The sequence below is a fragment of the Pinus tabuliformis genome, chromosome 9 (assembly GCF_031772625.1).
Source record: "Pinus tabuliformis cultivar Carrire ecotype Pingquan chromosome 9, CPIR1, whole genome shotgun sequence".
NCBI classification, from domain to species: domain Eukaryota; kingdom Viridiplantae; phylum Streptophyta; class Pinopsida; order Pinales; family Pinaceae; genus Pinus; species Pinus tabuliformis.
In genome coordinates, this window is record NC_142307.1 from 1,457,058,013 (window position 1) to 1,457,064,609 (window position 6,597).

Here is a 6,597-nt window from a genome sequence, read left to right on the forward strand (position 1 = left end):
TCCAAAACCTACTATTTAAATAAAAGACAATTTAAACTGAACATTTTTTAAAAATACTAAAGGTGGCTGCAGCTTATGTTAAACATTTAGTTGACATAGGCACTGGTTTAGTCTGTATTCAGAATGTGAAAGTTGCACATAAAATATTTATTTTATTAACAAAAATGAAAACAACCATAAATCGTGTTAATGCAAAACCAGTCTATATATAAAACTTCTACAGAAAATACGGAGAGGTATTCAAATACTTCTCATATGAGCAATCTATGCGTTTATATAACAAACTGTTAGACTTTTCTTTTTTTATTATCAGATGGATCTACACTGTTTCTGTCTTTCACCTATATTTTGTCTATTTCAGATTATTTATGAAGTTCTGGAATCTTGATACTTTTATGATATTTTGAATATTGTATATACAATGGACCGTGTATATATAATGGACTGTGTAGATAAAAATATGTATGACTGTCCATTATGGGTCTGCACCAGTTACTATTTTTTATATTGTTATGTATTTTTTTTAAGATTGAATATATAGCTTTTTTTCATATTGAAAAATAAATTGTTAGCTTGCATCTATTCTTGTATATATTATATTTCCGATTTCTTTGTTTTTTATATCTATTAAAGTTATTTTGAATAGTAAATTATGAAAATATTTATGATGTATAATAATTATATATTAAATTCTAAAATATTCCCAAAATTTATAATCTTATTTGAATTAAATTTATAAAAAAAAACTGATTTAAATAACCTAATTTCATAACTGCTTCAGAACCTACACCAAGGTTGACCAGGATTATAACAGGCGGTTGTGGTAAAATGATGGTTGTGTATCCCCTCATATGTCGTTACTAGCAGCCCCGGATCAGTAGCCTCTCGATCCACCCTTTTCTTCACTCTACAGCTGCTTTCCATGCATCTGTAATACCTGGGACGAGCCTTGCTTTTAAGTATTTTGGTCTCATACTTCCTCCATTCGTAGCCATCCTCCACAGCATTACTTTCAGATCTAGTTTTGAATACACATAGAGGTCTTTTGCTATCATCCCTAAAATCCATGAACAATCACATGTTTATGTTATATTGATTTATGGAGAAACATAAGATTTTTATTAGGGTTTAGTTTGAGTTTATATTATATTGATCTGTAGACAGAGAATCTGGTTTTCACTGGGTATTGATTTATGGAGAAACATAAGATTTTTATTAGGGTTTAGTTTGAGTTTATATTATATTGATCTGTGGACAGAGAATCTGGTTTTGGCTGGGTTTAGTTTGTGTTTGTATCATATTGATTTGTGGATAGAGAATATGGTTTTCATTGGATTTGATGTTTAGTTTGATTGGTAGTAAAGAAAGCTTGAAAATAAAAAAATATAACAGATAGATTTAAGTTAAATAATTAAAGAAAAAAAATGTTATTTTTATTTAATTATCAGAGATTTATTTATTTTTAAAACTTTTATAATGTATGATTGAAATCTTTATTTGGTATATTACTATAGTTATTTTGATATAGAATAGTTGGTTAGGTGTTTTGTTCAGGTATTTTTTTATGGTAGAAATATTTAGTGGGTATAAAAAATTTATTTAGGTTAATTTATTTTATGTATTATGATTTTTATTTTTAAAGATATAGAATAGTTAGTTAGATGTTTTGTTGAGATATTTTTTAATGGTAGAAAAGTTTAATGGGTATAAAAAAATTAATTACAACAACCACATGTTTATGTTATATTGATTTATGGAGAAAAATAAGATTTTCACTATGGTTTAGTTTGAGCTTATATTATATTAATATGTGGACATAGAATCTGGTTTTCAGTGGGGTTTACTTTGAGTTTGTATCATATTGATTTGTGGATAGAGAATATGGTTTTCACTAGGTTTGGGGTTCAGTTTGATTGGTAGTAAAGAAATGGGGAAAATAAAAAAATATTGCAGATAGATTTAAGTTAAATAATTAAAGAAGAGAAATGTTATTTTTATTCAATTATAAGAGATTTTTTTTTAGAACTTTTACACCTCTCTAAGGTAGCTCCTAAGAAATTTTGGAGGCAGATTCTGACTAGGAAAACTAAAGATAATAATAAAATTGCTCTACACGATTGGAATTCCTATCTTAAAAAGCTTTATGAATCTCCAAATGTCATGGATAACTTTGAAACCCTGCTCACAATGAAAGAAGTTTTCTCTTTAGAAGACATTGAGTTTGGGGTTAATCGCCTCGCTAATGGGAAAGCTAAGGACATTGAAGGTTACTAGGCGGAAATCTTAAAAATTGGAGGTCCTGTCCTCATCCCCCACATCCACAAGCTTTTCAATCAAGCAGTCAAGCAAGGGTTCCCTAAACCATGGACTGAGAGCCTCATTATCCCTATTTTTAAAAGTGGGGATACAAATAACCCCTCTAATTATCGGACAATTATGATCAGCCCTCTCTTAGCCAAGTTATATGGTAGTATTTTGGAAAAGAAGTTGAGCATCTGGCTTGAAAGTGAAGGTAAGCGGGCTAAAGGCCAAGCAGGTTTCAGAAGGCATCACTCAACAACAAACCACCTCGTTACGCTTCGGATCATTGTGGAGGAATGTCATAATGATAAATCCAATCTCTTTTGTTGCTTTGTGGACTTTAGAAAGGCTTTCGATATGGTTCCTAGAAACAATCTTTGGAATAGATTAGAAGAGCTAAAGGTCCCTTTCGAGTTGAGAGCTGCTGCTATAAGGTTATACGAGAATGTAATTGCCAAGCTAAAGAGAAATGAAGGGTGGTCGAAAGATATTAAGTGTAATATCGGAGTTAAACAAGGTTTCCCCCTCTCCCCTACCCTATTTGGCATTTACATCGACAAGCTCGAAGATTATTTAGAGGAAGCAGGATGTGCTGGCACGATCTTAGCTGGGATAGTTGTCATCCTTCTTCTCTATGATGACGATATTGTTCTTCTCGCAAGGTGCCCATCTGATCTTGATAAGCAACTTAGGCTTCTTAAGGATTTCTACTCTACCATGGGTATGACTGTTAACATTGACAAAACAAAAGTTATGATTATCAAATCCAAGAAGGACACTTACGCTAATTTTATGTATGACAATAATAACTTGGAGGAAGTGTATTCTTACAAGTACCTAGGAATTGATATTCATCACAAGCTCAACTGGAACTATAGCATTGAGAAAAGGATTAATGGGGGATGGAAAGCTTATTTTGGTCTTGAAAATAATTGTAAAACGGCAAACCTCGTAATGTGGGATAAAAAGAAGTTCCTCTTTGAAACTTTAGTCACTCCTGTTATTTTATATGGATGTGAGGTTTGGGGTTGCAGCATCTCTAGAGAATCCTGGAAAAAGATTGAGCAAATCTAGAAGCATTTATAACGTATAACCTAAAAAATAAAAGAAATACACCCTATCCTATTCTCCTTATAGAAGTGGGTCTTTCCCCTATCGAGAGCCTAGCTATGATTAGGCTTCTGTTGTACAAGCACAAACTCAATAACATAGGAGATCATAGACTCCCTAAGCTAGCTTTAAATTCCAGCCAAAACCACCTAAGGCTCAAACAGGGGTGGTATAAAGACACGAGGGCCTGGTTAAACTATTGGGAGATCAACGAGAATGATGCATTGCAAAACATTAATAACATTAAAAATATTGTTACTTCTAAGTTCAAAGAAAAAATGTGGTGTGAGAAAGATTTAGCGGCTAAAAGAAAATTAAGTTATTATAAGAAGGTCATCAACCCCACCCTAGAAGATCAAAAGTATCTCTCTATTTTAACTAGCTCAAAGAAGAAAATTAATATAGCAAAGATTAGAACGAACTCTCATGAGCTCCATAGTGAAACAGGTCGTTGGGCAGTTCCTAAAACACCATGGATGGAAAGGATCTCCCATCTCTATGAGAATAGGGACATCGAGGATGAAAACCACTTCCTCTTAGAGTGCCCTGCGTACAACTACATTAGATCTCAGTTTCATAATCTTTGTCGCAATACTGACCTTCCTAGCCTTTTACGATGTCAAAATTATAGTGAGCTCGGGAGGCTTCTCTCCAAGCTCTTTGAGCATAGGAATAAAATCTTAAATCAAACTAAATAATTTGTTTCTTTAGGTCCGATAGACCAAAGTTTGGACTTAGTGGAAGTTTACCACCACCATCATCATCATCATCATCATCATCATCATCATCATCAATGTATGATTGAAATAGGTATTTAGTATTTTATTATTTATATTTTGATATAGAATAGTTGGTTAGGTGTTTTGTTTAGGTATTTTTTTATGGTAGAAAAGTTCAGTGAGTATAAAAAAATTATTTAGGTTAATTTATTTTGTGTATTATGATTTTTATTTTTAGAGATATAGAATAGTTAGTTAGGTGTTTTGTTGAGATATTTTTTAATGGTAGAAAAATTTAATGGGTATAAAAAATTTAATTACAACAATCACATGCTTATGTTATATTGATTTATGGAAAAAAATAAGATTTTCACTAGGGTTTAGTTTGAGATTATATTATAATGATCTGACAGAGAATTTTCATTGGGGTTTAGTTTGAGTTTGTATCATATTGATTTGTGGATAGAGAATATCTTTTTCACTGGGTTTGGATATTGCAGGATAGATTTTAAATAATTAAAGAAGTGAAATGTTATTTTTATTTAGATTTTTTTTTAAGAACTTTTACAGTGTATGATTGAAAAAGTTATTTGGTATATTATTATCTTTATTTTGATATAGAATAGTTGGTTAGGTGTTTTGTTCAGGGATTTTTTTATGGTAGAAAAGTTTAGTGGGTATAAAAAATTTATTTAGGTTAGTTTATTTTGTGTATTATGATGTCTATTTTTAGAGATATAGAATAGTTAGTTAGGTGTTTTGTTGAGATATTTTTTAATGGTAGAAAAGTTTAATGGGTATAAAAAAATTTAAGTATGTTAATTGAGCCAAGAGGTTCATTGAGTTGAGAGGTTCATTCTACATCCCAATGTAATGTGTAAGGGTGTCATAGGTCATCAAAATTAGAAAATTTTCTTAAAAAATATAAAAATTTAAGTAACTATACAAAACATTTAAATAATGTGGGCTCATAAAAAAATTTGCAATCCCTATGGCTCATGTTACATCAGTGTTTAAGATTTAAGATGGATCTATACTAGTTTATCTTAAATGTTAGTGTGAACTAAATCTTATGTAATATTGATAATTTTGGTAATTTATATGTTTTGGATTACAATTTACAATCCTGTCCATCACAAACAAATGACAAATATTAAACATCATGCATAATTTTGATAATTTATATGTTTTGGATCACAATTTCTAATCTTACCCATCCCAATAAATGGTAAATATTAAACACCATACAATAAGCTAATTACATGCATAGATCCATCTTAATTACTGATCTAACATGCGCATGATCCAATTTATTCACATGCAAATTTTTTTTATGAACAGACATTATTTAAATATTTCTATCTCAAATTTTTTATGAAGGAACATTATTTAAATATTTTGTGTAATTTATTATTATTATTATTATTTAGATCTATATGACAAAATTTCAACTTTGAAAAATAGACTAAGAGTGTTACACATTATACTGGCTATAGAATAAGTAGCTAAGCTCAATTAATTCAAAAACACTAATTATGATATTTAATATTTACCACAAACAAATCTGAAAAAACATACATATTATTTTTAAAAATCAAAACATAAATATGCTTGAAATGAATTGTTACCCAATTTCTCCAGCTTTCAATGATTTTTCGCTGCCAGACACATCTGCAGATAGCTGTTCTTCTGGACTTGGGAAACATGGTGGCGCTAGAATCTTGCAAGCCATAGCTTCTATCGTTTTCATCTCGTTAACAAGGGAATCCGCAATCTCCATTTTTGTCTGCAACAAATTCATGGTTCCGTTCATCCTTCCAAATCTTGGGCTCGCTGCCAGACACATCTGCAGATAGCTGTTCTTCTGGACTTGGGAAACATGGTGGCGCTGGAATCTTGCAAGCCATAGCTTCTATCGTTTTCATCTCGTTAACAGGGGAATCCGCAATCTCCATTTTTGTCCGCAACAAATTCATGGTTCCATTCATCCTTCCAAATCTTGGGCTCCGGGGCATCATGTGGGTAAATGTTAGGCTCCTGGCTGAATGTGGCATGGTAAATGTTTGCAGCCATAGGATCACAGCACAAGAAGGAATTTGTAGGATCCCAGCACAAGAAGGAATTTGTTGGATTCAATGATTTTTCGCTGCCAGACACATCTGCAGATAGCTGTTCTTCTGGACTTGGGAAACATGGTGGCGCTGGAATCTTGCAAGCCATTGCTTCTATCGTTTTCATCTCGTTAACATGGGAATCCGCAATCTCCTTTTTTGTCTGCAACAAATCTTGGGCTCCGGGGCATCATGTGGGTAAATGTTAGGCTCCTGGCTGAATGTGGCATGGTAAATGTTTGCAGCCATTTTGGATCCAAACAGGGATCTACACAGTGAGGATTGTCTATACCCAGTGAAAGTGGTGGCGATTTTTCCAAGTTTCCATATGCGGAACCTGCAAGAAAAAGCCTAGA

General features: G+C 32.1%; 1 pseudogene; it reads right to left on the reverse strand.

Moving 5' to 3' along the window:
• Positions 1–6,085, reverse strand: part of LOC149154076 (protein disulfide-isomerase-like) — a 171,645-nt pseudogene extending 165,560 nt beyond the window's left edge.
• Between the last annotated feature and the right edge of the window lie 512 nt (positions 6,086–6,597).